The sequence below is a fragment of the Eptesicus fuscus genome, chromosome 17 (genome assembly GCF_027574615.1).
Source record: "Eptesicus fuscus isolate TK198812 chromosome 17, DD_ASM_mEF_20220401, whole genome shotgun sequence".
Taxonomy (NCBI): domain Eukaryota; kingdom Metazoa; phylum Chordata; class Mammalia; order Chiroptera; family Vespertilionidae; genus Eptesicus; species Eptesicus fuscus.
The window spans coordinates 22,234,293-22,249,014 of record NC_072489.1 but is presented as its reverse complement, the minus strand read 5'-3'; the positions used below and the strand labels follow the sequence as shown (position 1 = coordinate 22,249,014).

Here is a 14,722-nt window from a genome sequence, read left to right as displayed (position 1 = left end):
ACTAAATCGCCAAATCCCAACTTGCTCTCCCTCTTGAAAGATGCACATTAAAATCACTCAGCACAGGCCTTAAAATGCTGTAAAGAGCATTTGGGAACATAAGTACTTGACTCTGTCAAGGTGGTATTCTCTTTTACTGCACCAAGTTCCAATAAACTTAATGTTGCTTGATTAACACTTTTTGGTGGCCTTTTAGAAAGTCAACATTCAACCAAAGCAAGAGGAGATTTATTAAAATAAAAATGCGATCATGTTACCTGTTAAAGATATCGCAATAGCTTCCAGTGCTTTGCAACAAAATCCAAGCTACTTAACATATCTGACAAGGGAAAAATAATCTATTCTACATCTAAAACAGGTGTCCTCAAACTACGGCCCACGGACCACATGCGGGTGTTTTTGCTGTTTTGTTTTTTTTACTTCAAAATAAGATATGTGCAGTGTGCATAGGAATTTGTTCATAGTTTTTTTTTAAAACTATAGTCCAGCCCTCCAACAGTCTGAGGGACAGTGAACTGGCCCCCTGTTTAAAAAGTTTGAGGACCCCTGCTCTAAAATCATATTACTTCCTCCTCCACTCGCTAAGTTTTAGCCCCTTTCCTGTTCTTTAGGCATACTATCATTTTCCCAATGCTGTCATCTTTGCATTTACTCTTGTCTGCCTGCAACTTTTTTGTCTTAAAATTGCTGATTCAGCCTAATTCTTATTAAGTCAAATTTTATCTTCTCGGAGAGCCTTGTCTGATTATTGTGTTTTAAATGTTATCGCTCATGTCAATTTTTTCTCCTTCACATAATCCTACTTACTTCCTTTATATCACTCACCATAATTACCTTGTCTATTTCTTTATTTTATCTCTCATTCCACTAAAATATAAATGCATGAAAAAAGAGATCTTATATACCATATACATCTCTATATGCCTACATGTCTGACAGATTTATTGGCACACAGTAGGCATTCAATAAAAACATCAAAATAAATATTAAAATGCAATTGATAAAGAATGAGAGAGAGAGAGGAGAGAGAGAGAGAGAGAGAGAGAGAGAGAGAGAGAGAGAGAGAGAGATGGAAGGAAAGAAGGGAGAACTCCCAAAAATATGTGATGTAAGCATGCAAGTGTGATTATCCCTACTTATACATTAGAACACTTTGTAACTCAGTGTTAAAGGAGGGAACCAGGACTCCACTGGTTCCTGCAACTAGGATATCAAGGTCTTCTGATTTCTAGTCCAGTGTTCATCACAGCATAACACTGTCTTTCAACCTTCTCTGATTGATGTGGTTCTTTTGAAGCTAACATGCGAAACTTCAGATTTAATAATGATTCAAGGCCCCTAACGGAGAAAATGATTCTCTGTGCACTAATTGGTAAGTCCATATTTTTTTGCATTTACATCTCCCACTTGCATTTTGATTAGTAATTTCTTCCGTCAATTTAACACCCAAATTCTCTGTAATCAGCGGCATGTTATATTCTGGAATAGACTCAACGAGTCCCTGAGGCTGGCAAGACATCACTTCAATCCCTTCACCTTGGCTGCTCTCGTGGTGAACATGCCTGACTGTCGGTCCGATTTCCTAAATCTCCTTGGAAACAGTTAGGCAGCTAGAAATACTGCCGGCATATGCTTGGCTTCGGCTCATTGCCAATACAAAAGTGCTGGTTGGTTCCAAACAGAAGCCTCACTTCTTTTCTATTATTATTGCTATTGTTATTAATATAATTTTCTTTATGTAATTAGCTCCAAAGTCCCTTTGGATAGGTTTCATAATCTAACGAAGAGCAATTCTTTAAAATTACACTCAAATATAGTTAGTGAGGCATAAACAGTAAATTAGTATTTGATTGAAATTTCTATCCTAATAAGTAAATATGCTGTAAAGGATTGTTTGTTGTCTACCCAATCATGAATTTCTCCTTTCTCTTGCTAGAAGAACCTCAATTTTTAAATATTAGGCAGCTTGAAGTGGACAATTGTAGTGGGTGAGGTGGATCATTTATGCCCCCACCGAAACCCTATTGGATGAGTCTTGAATACCCTGTGCCAAGCCTAGCCATTCTGTTCCATTTGGCAAGGTCATGTCTCTTTGATATGGTGTAAAAGTCTCAAGAATCCAGATTCTACTGACTTTTCCAGTCTTCTCCCACTATATGCTGGAATTCAGGCACCCAGACCTAATTGGGATTCTCAAACATGCCTTTATTCTATATCCTTGCAAATGTCCTAAATCATAATTCCAACTACAAAACTCCTACTCATTCATCAAAGTACAACTCCAATGTCAACAAATAGATACATCTTTGCATGATTTTGCCATGGCAGGATTAAAATATCTATATTTCCAATGATGATTCCATATGCCTCCATTATAGCACTTGTCACAATAATTTCCTATCATCTGCTTGCGTGTCTGCTTGTGAGAATCTCAGTTACTTGAGAATAAAGATCATGCCTCAAATGTCTGTGTGCTGAAAACCTAGAACAGTGTTGAAAGAAAGTACTGAAATATTTTTCAAGTAGATGACTGAGGAGACTGTATAATTGATAGAAAATTATTCCTTAATATGATTCCCCCTTCATGCTGTGCTATCCAGTTCATGGTAATTTCATATTCGACACACAGTTAGTGAAACTTTTATTCTATTGTTTTACTTCCTAGATATTAATATTTCAAAGGATTTTTTTTAGAGAAAGGAATCAAAAAGATTGTTCATAGCTTAACATCTTAAATAAACCATGGATCAATTTATAGAAGATGTTAAAATGTGGCAATTTAAAATGATATTAACTAGATTATTTGATTAATCAGACTCCAAAAATTTGTTATTAAACAAATCATTACATGCAATAGCTTAAGAATGTTTCCACTGGCTTATTATATATTTAATAAGCAGAAGGCTATTTAACATATGGTCACAAACTAAATCAGTAAGAAATAATAATGGTGATGATGACAATAAGATTATTATAATAAGGTGGGCACATCATATTTTCCAAAGATGAGTAAAACATTATTCCACATCCCATAGGCTTCTTCTGACCTTTACACTCCTTCCATTGAAGATAATGTTCCCTCCCCTTGAATCAGGGAGACTTTTGACTTGTTTGTAACCAAGTGATATGGCAGAAATGACAGAAATGACAGTGCATGATTTCAGAGATTAGGTTAGAAAAGTAAATATTGTATGTGCCCTGTTAACTGCACACTTATTCTTAGATTCCTAAAATGCCATGCAGAAAGCCCAGCTATCCAGAGGCTATCATGCTGTGAGAAAGCCAAGCTATGTGAGAGGCTATTAGTAAATGTAGTTTTCCTTCATCTTTCAGCCCTCAGTCTAGGTGTCAGACATGTGAGCTAACAAACCTGTACCCTTCCTGAATTCCTTTGTATCTATTAGCATAAGAAATTGGTTGTTGTTTTATGCCAGTAAACTTAGGATAATTTGCTGTACAGCAATAATAATTGGAACAAAGAGTGTGGCAGGAATGGTTAGGTGTTCAACAAACTTGGGCTAAAGGAAGAAGACATTTATCAGTTCTTTTGCAGTTAATTTGGGTCCCATTTGACTGCTAGCCAATGGAATACAGAGGGAAGTATGCCACATTGAGGTCTAGTTATCAAACTTCCTGTTCCTTTTACCACCTCTTCCTTTTCTGTATTGACAGTGGAGGCCAGAATATAAAGATGGCAGTATCAAAATAATGGAGATCTCTGAATCATTGAGTCATCATTACCCACCAGGTAGAGACCTATGCATGAAAACTGGCTAGCATCAGACCAGTGCATAAGTAATAAATAAATTACCATTGCACTATTGGTATTTGGGGGTTTGTGTTACAGCAGCAAGCGTCTGTTAACTCTGACTAATACACCTAACAATTTTATTGTATTTGTGTTACTACATTTCTATTACTAATACAAAGTCATTGAGCACTTGCATGTGCTAGAAAGTTTGCTTAATGCTCTGCATGTATTATCCCACTGAAACTCAGATCAACCATAATACTATGCAGGTATGTTTGTTTTCCCTATTTTATAAATGCAAAGAGGAGGAAATTCCTTGAAGATGGAGACAAACCTAAAATAAGCTTGTCTTCCAAGAGTAAAACTAGCAAAATCCATTACAAGAGGTTAGCCACCTATAAATGTATTGTTGAATAAATTTGTGTTAAACAGGTGCTCTGAATGTATTCCTAAGCCACTAATTTTAGTAATAATAAAGTATGTGCAAAAGTCCCTGGTTTTATTTATATACTAGAGGCCCAGTGTGCAAAATCACGTGAGACCCAGACCCGCCACGCTGCGAGACCCATCAATGCACCTCCTGGTGACGGGTCGTTTGGTCGTTACGGTGTTACAGCATTACATTCACTGGCTTTTTATAATATACATATTTTAGTAAACAGACTACTATAGACTGGTTAAAATGTATTTTACAGCCATCTTTTAAGGGTTAGAAATAATTTTTGTTATAGTATCTCTCTCTATTTTATGACTTTAATTAAATTTCTGATTTCTGTTCCAAACACTGCAATATAAGACAGTATAAAACACATTTTAATCATTGAATTTGTGGATAATTGTGATTTTTTTCGGGGCTTATACCACCAAGGGACTGATAATGGGGGATGATGTACATAAAATGTACTTCAGCGAGTTCCACATACTCCATCCTCAAGGATCTTTTTTCTTCCACAATCCAAGAGCTAATGCATATAATTAAGAAGTTTCATCAGAACTATTCTACAATAGTCATCACCTTTAAAGAGGGATCTTGTCATCTGCACCGGTAAAATGCAGGACTGTTTAAGACAGCTACATATAGCTAACGTTATCGAAGCTTATACTGGGACAAATAGCATCGACACAGACCTGCACGTGCATTTATGATCACATTAGTGACCCAAAGTACAATACTTAGTAGAAATCCTTATTACTTTCAAACCCATCTTAAACCAAATATCAAGTAAATTTTAATTCTTTGTGAATTATATATCCAGTTAGTTTCTTATTGTCTATCGCTTTTGTAATACAAAATATAATGAATAACATTTTCCTTGCCCTTAATTCTTGAGGCCCGGTGATTATGCTTCAAACAAATGTCACATTTGGCAACCAAATCAATCATTTTACTTAATTGTAAGAAGTTTAACATCTGCATTTACCTTAAAGGTCTAAAAAACCCCTTCTTTCATGTAGCCTATATTCTCATATGGGGATACAGACAATATAAAAAAAAAAAGTACATAATTTGTCATGATGAACACTATACAAACAAACTCGTGTGACAAGATAGAGGGCTACTAAGTGGGAGATGCTCTTTTTTATATGATTCTATTTGGGATCTATGCAGCATGTTATGTAAGGGAATGATAGATCTGACTAAAGAAGTCTACTGTGCAAATTCTTGGAGAAAGCTTATCTAAGTGGAAAGATGCCAAGGTGCAGGCAAGTCTGGGGAATCGGAGGAACGGCAGGGGGGCTGTGTGTCTGAAGGGGAAGGAGCAAGGGAAAGAGTTGTATGCTACATGCTCTTCAACAAATTGCCCAAAAAGTGATTTATGTGTTTAAAACTGGCAGATCAAAAAAGGGAAGTCAGTGAAATAGAAGGGCTGTTTCCTCCTCCTGAATCAAGGAAAATGTCCTGAACCAGGTGCCTGAAAACCCTGGATCTCATCCTGTGACTCCCCTGATCTGTGTGTGACCGCAACTGCATCATTTCACCTACAGAACTTTTGCTTCATACTCCAGAATATTTCTCCCTTCGAAACACCATCATTTACTTTACAAGTGCTGCAAATAAAAAATTCCCCATCTCTCTCCTATCAGTTACACCAAAGTCTCTTCTAAGAGTCGTCACTTCATAAATTGTATTTCTCAGGTTCTTTTCTCTAGAATATCCTTAACTTTCCAAAAGTTACTTTTGAAATGTAGGCAAACGGCCAAACAACTTATTTGAGGTAAGTGATCAGCACACCATAAGATTTTTTTAAAGATAAAAACAAAATATAAAGTAATAAAAACTTACTAGATTTAATATTTACTACAAATTTACTAATGTATTCAATTACTAATGCAAGTTTATTTATAACAATTGATAAAAATCATTTAAAAGTGAACTTATCAGAAACAAGCAACGACACAAAATCTCTTTAGATTCCACAACTGAACATCTTCGCCATAATCTTCTTCTATTCACAATGCCAGCCATTTCCCTTGAAGGCATTTTCAAAGAGAGATGCTTGGTTTCTTATACTCAGCTACTTTTCCAGTCAAAGGCCCTGAGCAGCGCTTGTGCAGAGGTCTCTGAGCGCAGGCTGCATCAAAGCCTTTTTGACCATGCGCTCCCCTGCCAGTTCGGTGGCTTTGACCCTTTGGTGAAAGAGCACTTCCCAGAATGACTTCAAGCTGAGCATTGTTCTCCCAACAGGAGCAACAGAGATCACTGACTAGTGCTTTGTTGCTAAACCAACATGCTTCTCAATGAACACTCTTTCTTACCCTAGTCACCTCTGTTCCCTTAGTAGTCCGAAGTCCCTCCAAGCACTGTACCCAGCGGGAAGGCCATGAAGTGCGCCGAGAGCACAAGATGTCAGCACTTGCTGACCAGTGCCAGCAGACAGTCCGCTTTTCCTTACCGTCAACCCTGGCTTCAGAGGAAACAGCATGAGCCTCGCTACAGAATTCTCCCCACTAACCTTTGATTTCAATTTGCATATAAAGCTAAGGTTGCATTGCTGTGGGTCTTTTATTAAGTTCCCTTAAAAAGCCCCCCCCCCCTGGTAACTGGCTTCTTTACAAACTGGCTCTGGCATTATAAAGGAGTCCCGTCACTTCCAAAAAGAACAGAGTGTTTTATCCGGGATACCCTGGCAAGAGTCCTGGGAGCATGAAGAGTCGAGTGACTAAGATGAATGCAGGAAATCTGCTTAAATGAAAAGGAGTAAAGCCTTTGTCTGTGACATAAATTTGAAAGGGTGCCTGAATAGATTCTCCACAGTCAACAAAAGGTCTGCAAAGCAAGCAGAGAGGAAGCTACCATTTGATAAGTTAGGCCCACGGAGAGCAGGTGTTCCCTGCGGTTGGAAAAAGTGGCTTGATAAGGAACTGTGATCATTAGTGCCCGGGCCCTGCAGACTGTCACCCAGTGGGTGGGGTGCAGCGCTGGCCTCAAGCAGTATATTCAAGGCCCAGAAACTAGAATGAACCTAATGTATCACCCAAATTGGATACTTTTGACAGGAAAGGGGGGTATAATCCAGATTTCGCCTAAGGAAACCTTACTTCACTGTATGTTAAACTCACTTAGCAAATACTTATTTTATGAAAGCTCAATTATAATCCAATAATCTTTGGACAAATTGTTACTACTATAACTTAAAGAACAAGTAAAATGGTTGAATAAATTTAATGAATTTCAACATCACATAAACCTCAAAAATGGAATTTTAAAAGGTATGTTAATCAAAGGGTAGTCTAAAATTTAATTTTACCTGCTGATTGAATGATGCAAAAATACCAAGGAGAATATAAAAAGTTCCTTACAGCTTTTGGAGAAGGGTGAGTAACTAAAGGACTCTATTTGCAGAGGAGCAGGGTGTACATATGATACTTGCAAAGAAAGAAGCACAGTTAGTTTGACACATAAAAGAAGGATTTAAAAATTAGAGCGCATAGGAGAATAGAAGCCCTCAGGGCAGACAGGAGGATGGAGAAAGGAGCCTGGAACCTCAGACTGGGACTAGGAAGACTAAGCAAGGAACTTGGAAGAAAAGACAATTTTAATATTCAAATAATTTGGACAATTGGATTTAAAAGGAAAAACTAATAAAGGGGTGATTGAATCCTTGGAAAAGCCAGTCAAGACTTCGGTAAAGAGATGAAACAGAATATTTAAGATAAGCGTCAGTTAAGGCAGATGGTAAATGTTTTAGGTTTTGTGAGCCACGCAGTGTCTGGGCCTTTACTCCACCTTGCCTGACCACTGTAGCACAGAAAGCCAGATGGACATGAATGTGGCTGTATTCCTAAAATTAGAATTTCATATAATTTCATTTGTCAAAAACATTATTCTTCTTTCAATTTTTTTTTCAACCATTTAAAAATATTAAAACTATTCTTCACCCGTAGGCCATACAAAACAGATGGTGCACCATATTCGGCTCACAGGTCATAAGTAGGTCTGATCTAAGATAATACGGAATGATCCACAAAAATGAGGAATACAAATCAACAAAAAAGGAAACCATACATTAGACATATTTGGCAAGCAGTCAGTTGTAAAGTAGAAAGATGTTAGTTTTTTCAGATTCTACATGTCAGCATTTTCAGTAGTCCATGCCCACCTTTCTAATTAGTCCTAATAAATACAGTTTGGTAGGACTTTACCTAGTTTTCTAAGATGCAGGCTGCTGGATAAAACATTATTTTTTAAAAATAAACTTCATCAATGTAATTTACATGCAACTTTCGGTGTACAGTTTGATCAGTTTTGACAAATGTGTAGACCCACATGACCACCTTGGTTTAGATTCCATTGCATTGGAGCATGGACATCCTCATTTGGTTCCTCATCTTAGGGGAGAATATTTTATCCTTCATTTTTAAGCACAATGATGGCTGAAAATGGTAATTTAATAGTATGCATTCATTTCCCCCTATAGTGAAGAAACTAACAATACCGTGTAAAATAACAATAGCTATGGCAACACATAAAGCAGACTTGAATGCATGTCCTTTTCATTTTACACAATTATTATTTTTACTATTTCTTCATTTTTGCACTTAATTCCACAGAATTCTAACTGTACAAGATGTACACTAATTCTACACTAGCTAGTGACTGACACAACCAGAGCCTTTTCCTCCAGTAGTTTGAATGTGAAATTTCAGAGAGACAAACAAGCAGCTTGGTCCAGAATACATATAAAGCAAAAGGATTTTCTGCAGTCAAGAGGAAAAGAAGTTATGGAGGAGAATGAAAGGAGTTCAGAGAAATCATGACAGTGCACATAATATAAATTAAGAAAATCTACACTAATAAAAGAGTAACATGCTAATTGACCGTACCTTCGCGATGCCCACCAGCCAATCAGGAGTATGCAAATTAACCCAACAAAGATGGTGGGTTAATTTGCATACGCAGGCGCGAAGCGGCTGGGGGTGGGGCGGGACGCCTGCATCATCGCCATGGTGACGACACAGGCGTTCCACACCACCCCAGCCGCTCTGGGCCTCTGGGCAGTGTGGGAAGGCAGAAAGGCAGCTCCAGCCAGAGCGAAGGCGGTGCTGGCAGCCAGGGGAAGGAAGGCCCATTCTTGCATCAATCTTCATGCATCGGGCCTCTAGTTATATATAATTACAGTAAAAGCCACAAATATATGTTTCTATAGGTACAGTAGAATTAGACACAAAAGATCTTTCAAATTTATTTTTGTTTTTCAAAAATAAATTTCCATCAAATGAGATATTGAAAATATGTTCCTATTCCTTGAAATATGAAGTTAGAAAACTAACAGAAAACCTAAACTTGGTGGTGATCCTGAACATCTTGCACATTTGGTTTTCCAAAGTGTCTCTATTTTCCATGTGCTTTTGATGAGTCACAAGTGGAAATTCACAAATAAAATATACAAAGTCTACATTCTAAATGGTACCTGTTGCGAGATGAATTTTTGCTGACTTTCCCCCCCTTTTTGAGGGTATTTCATTGCTAGACACCCATGTTACTCTCTCAAAATCGAATTAATTTGTTCTTTTTAAATTTCCTCTATTTCTGGTTACGCACCTTTTAAGGGGAAAAAAAAAAAAAGCCACTGACAGTTTTTTGTGTATGTTTCAAGAGGTTAATAAAAACAAAATGCAGGGCCCTAACCGGTTTGGCTCAGTGGACAGAGCATCTGCTCCTAGACTGAAGGATCATGGGTTTGATTCTAGTCAAGGGCACATTCCTCAGTTGCAGGCTCAATTCCAGGCCCTGGTCGAGGCAAGTGCGGGAGGCAACCAATCAACGTGTCTCTCTCACATCGAAGTTTCTCTCTGTCTCTCCCCCTCCCTTCCACTGTTTCTAAAAATCAATGGAAAAATATCCCTAAGGATTTTTTAAAAATGCAGAATTTTAATACTAATTTAAAGTAATATAGATTCAAAAGCACAATATGCATTAGATAATCTATATTTCAAATACCCAATGTTAATAAATGTAGGTCTCTTCTTATATAAACAGTATTTGAGAAAAATGTAAATATTTGTTCTGAAACTCACCCTTCAAGTTATTTTTTGAATTTTGACTCCATGTTGCTCTGTAGACATAGGTCTAAGGCTTCTATAGTTAACATTATTCAAATACAGAATAGGCAAAAATAATAGGCAGCTTCAGTAAATATAATAATATACTTATAGTGGTAATAGTACTGCAGCTATCTTCTTATAAGAGACTATTATCTATAAAGTATTAATATATTTCTATTAGCTCATTTCATCAGCATAATAATCTTTTAAAGTAGTTTTAATACCAAATTCATTTTATTAAGGAGGAAACATGTTCAGTAAGATATATTACTTGATTTAGTCTTAACCATTATATTATACTAGAGGCTCAGTGCATGAATTCATGCATGGATGGGGTCCCTTGCCTAGCTGGTTATCAGGGACAATGGCGGGGGGGCGGAGGAGGGGAGGGCAGCCGGCCGGGGGGAGGGACCATGGGAGGTTGGCCGGCCACAGGAGGTTGGCTGAGGGAGTGCACTGAACAACAGGGGGCAGCTCCTGCATTGAGTGACTGCCCCCTGGTGGTCAGTGTGTGTCACAGCAACCGGTCATTTGATTGTTCGGTCGCTTAGGCTTTTATATATATAGATAGATGGGCTCCTAATAACTATAAAATGTATTTATAGATTTGAAACACCAAATAGAAAAAAAAAATATTCCCTACTCTACAACTTCATTTTCCACAAGCTAAAATACAGCAGAGATTAGTAGTAATAAATGTCACAGTATTTATCTTAAAACTTTAAAAATATAATCCAAAATATTGCTAAAATAATTATTCAACAAAATAAATATTAAAGGCAGATATAGTCATAATTTTATTACACAGCTTATAAAATACCAGGCTCTGAACTTAAGTTAGTATTTTATTGTCTCAAGGGCACTGAAGAGCACCCATGAAAATTCAGAGATAAGGTAGGATTTTGCAACACTCACAAACATTCTCAAGATCATACCCTATCCCTCCACGAACTTGCATAATTATAAATGTATTCTCCTAGTGTTGACACTCTTTAGATATACTCCTCACATGCTTTGAATTTTTAACAGGATATTGGTTAGCATTAAATTGGACCTTATAAAGAGATGGTTATACCAGATCAATTGTATCTATGACAAAGGGACAGTCCTCAAAGGGGGGAAAAAGTGGTTTTCATTAATTGTGCACCTCAGTTAGACTTCTCTTCTCAACCTCTAATCCAATTAGCAAATACAGAGCTGTGTGGCTCATCCTCCAAGGAATCCCTGTAGAAGTTCTGTTGAGGATCCCAAGAGGCTGCCTCGAAGATGGGTCTCTGGACTATCTTCATGGCTTCAAGCATTATCTGTTTTATAATTTTGGCCCTCAAGTATGTTTGAAGAAAAAATATATCTACCTCAAAATAAATAAAAAATTCTTTCAAACCATATACTTACTGATATGATCTCAGCTAGACAGAACATAAGATTCTAAGGGTGCTTAATATTAACACCCTTATCTGGAGCTATTAGCAGAGATTATAGTCAGATGAAGGGCCATGATAGAAATATATATATATATATATATATATATATATATATATATGCACACACACATATACATATATATATATTATATATAATAATTTATATTTTTTGTTGAAAGTATGACAGATATCCCCCTTTTCTCCACCCACTGATCCCCTCCACTTCCCACCCACCTGCCCCCTGCCCGCCCCCCCGCCCCCCCAGGCCTACTGCACTATTGTCTGTGTCCATGGATTATGCATATATGCATACAAATTCTTTGGTTAATCTCTTCCCACCTACCCCCTTCCCTCTGAGATTCCTCAGTCTGTTCCATTCTTCCATGTCTCTGGATCTAATTTGTTCATCAATTTATTTTGTTCATTATATTCCACATGTAAGTGAGATCATATGGTACTTGTTTTATTTGTAATCTATATGAAGAAACTAAAATTATCATCTCATTTTTCTACCCGATGCTAATTTAGGTATGTTCAGCGACCAAATGTAAAAGCAACATGATAAATTACATAAAAAACCATTTAGAAATACAATGAAGTTTAACTGGATCAAAATTTAGGACCAAGAGCAAACACATCAAATTAAAATGGAGAAGAAATATACAGGCCAAAAGAGGGTAAAAATATACATTTTTAAAGTCATTGTCTACCCAACAATCATGGTTTTTAAGAGGGGAAAAAATAGGCTAACAGCCGTTGACTTTATTAATAGCAATAACATAAAGGACAAGTTTTCTACTTTATTTAACACTGGACAGGCCCTAATTAGAATACACTTTTTGATAGTCTCATTTGAGAAGCTTGTTGAAAAGTAAGAACTAGCAAAGAACACAACATACTAAATTATTCCTATGAGAATAAGCTAAAAGAAATTGAAGTATTTACTTTAAAAAAAGAGATGACTATGAAAAAAATTATTGCCCTCTAAGGCTATTAATAATTACAATAAATTGTTTTGCTGCCCTGCAGAGGAATGCTCAAGATGAGGGATATATAAAAATAATGACAAAATGATGTGATGTGCTATAAGTGAGGCATTTTGATAATAAGGACATTTTTAAATAATGCAACATCCAAATGGGAGACATTATAAGACTTTTTTTTACCCCTTTCCCAGGAAAAAAGTGCATTCCCAACACTGGGTCACCTATGCTACTTCACTGGTTTATCTTCTCAAATCTCCACCCAGGACACTGGAAATGTAGGGGTTTCACTGTGCTAAGACTATTTGCTAAAGTTCATGTGTCTTCATACTCTCAGTGTTTCTACCTATTCTAGTTCTAACTATCCTTCCAACTTTGGGTTATTGTTAATCCACTAGTGCACACAGGTAAAGTAAAATCCTTTGTTAGAAGAATGAATTTGGTAAAAGTACTTTGCAGTTCAGACATAGCACTGGTACAGGGACATGGCTCTCAATCACATATGAACAAATACTTCCAGGCTGCTCACACATATGTACAGTATATCCTGAGGTTTCTCTCTTATATGTATAATTAGCTTGCTTTCAGGTTTTCTCAAGCTCTGGATAGATTTTATATATTTTTTGTTTGTTTGTTAATCCTCACCCGAGGCTATTTTCTCCATTGATTTTTTAGAAGGGAGGGAGAGAAACACATCAATTGGTTGCCTCCCACACACACCTTAACCTGGGCTGCAGATCGAGCCTGCAACCCAGGTAAGTGCCCTTGATTGGAATAGAACCTAGAAACCCTCCAGTCCATGGGTGGATGCTCTAACCACTGAACAACCGCCTAGGGTGATCTTATATCTTGGCACCTCTAGTTTTTCTCTATAATTTCTTCCATCAGCCTGCCAAGCTCCTTGACTTTTGTTGACCCCTCTTCTTACAAGGTCTCCAAATGATTCCATCTTTATGGACTGCTCAGTGCCACCTAACTATAACATTCAGGCCCACAGGATACGAGTGATGCTCCTCCCATATCCCTGGGGCACTTCTGGTTCCATCTTATAATCTCAAGAACAGTCAAACCCAGAAGCTTTCAAACTGAACTCACTCTACTCATACTTAATTTCACTCACGGGTCTTGCTGAATCCTCTACTGAAGCACCTGCCACTCTGCCGGAAGGTTGTGTATTTTGGCCACAAGGGCTTGATTGGCTGAGGTGGGAGGCTCTGGTGACACCGATGAAGAGAGGTAACCTTTCACCAATAAATAAGTAGGTGGATAAATTGAATTTTTGAGATAATTCTGAGGCATGGTGTGTAGTACCCCCCACCCAAGTTCCCCAGCAATATCAAGCCCCAGTTGTCCATAGTAACTCATAAATACCCCTTATTGCTTCCCTCCCTTTCCAGCCTCACTTTCCCCGTCTCACTTGTTCCTAAATAGACTAATGGTGAACACAAATCCTTACCACAGTGTCTGCTTCCAGATAACCCTATCCTAAGATAAAGTATCTCTATATCATTTTCTGTACATTTTCCAAAGAACTTCCACTGTTTTTAAAATAACATGTAAAAAACAATCCACATTCACATTTAAGTAAAAACAAATAGTCCTGGTCTCTGTATATGCAGTGTGCCCACAACCAATGGCTCATCCTTGGGAAGCAAACATACCCTTGGGAAGATGGCTCATATTTCCCCAAAGAGACAACTCCCAGCTTCAAGTGAGACTTATTACAGAAGACTGTGATTCTCTGATCTAGTATGAATGGGATTGGCCATAGAAATAACTTCTTGTGAACACATTATCCTACCAATATCACTACAGTGATCAGAAAGATTCTTTCCTTTCTGCTCAAGACAAGAAAGCAAATGACTCTATGTATTTTTCTTTGGCTCCTGATCATGCTATGTGACAGTTCAACAAATTCTGCATACAAGGAATCCCATCATTTCCGCACACAGGGCAATTAAATGTGCTCATTTGCATAAGTTATAACCAAATGCACAAGTAAAAGTATTGCTTGTGAC

The 14,722-nt window shown here is 37.4% G+C and overlaps 1 protein-coding gene across 1 annotated transcript in view; it reads right to left on the bottom strand.

The window, feature by feature from the left end:
• Positions 1 to 14,722, bottom strand: part of CTNNA3 (catenin alpha 3) — a 1,343,669-nt gene that overhangs the window by 249,664 nt on the left and 1,079,283 nt on the right. The window lies entirely within an intron of this gene.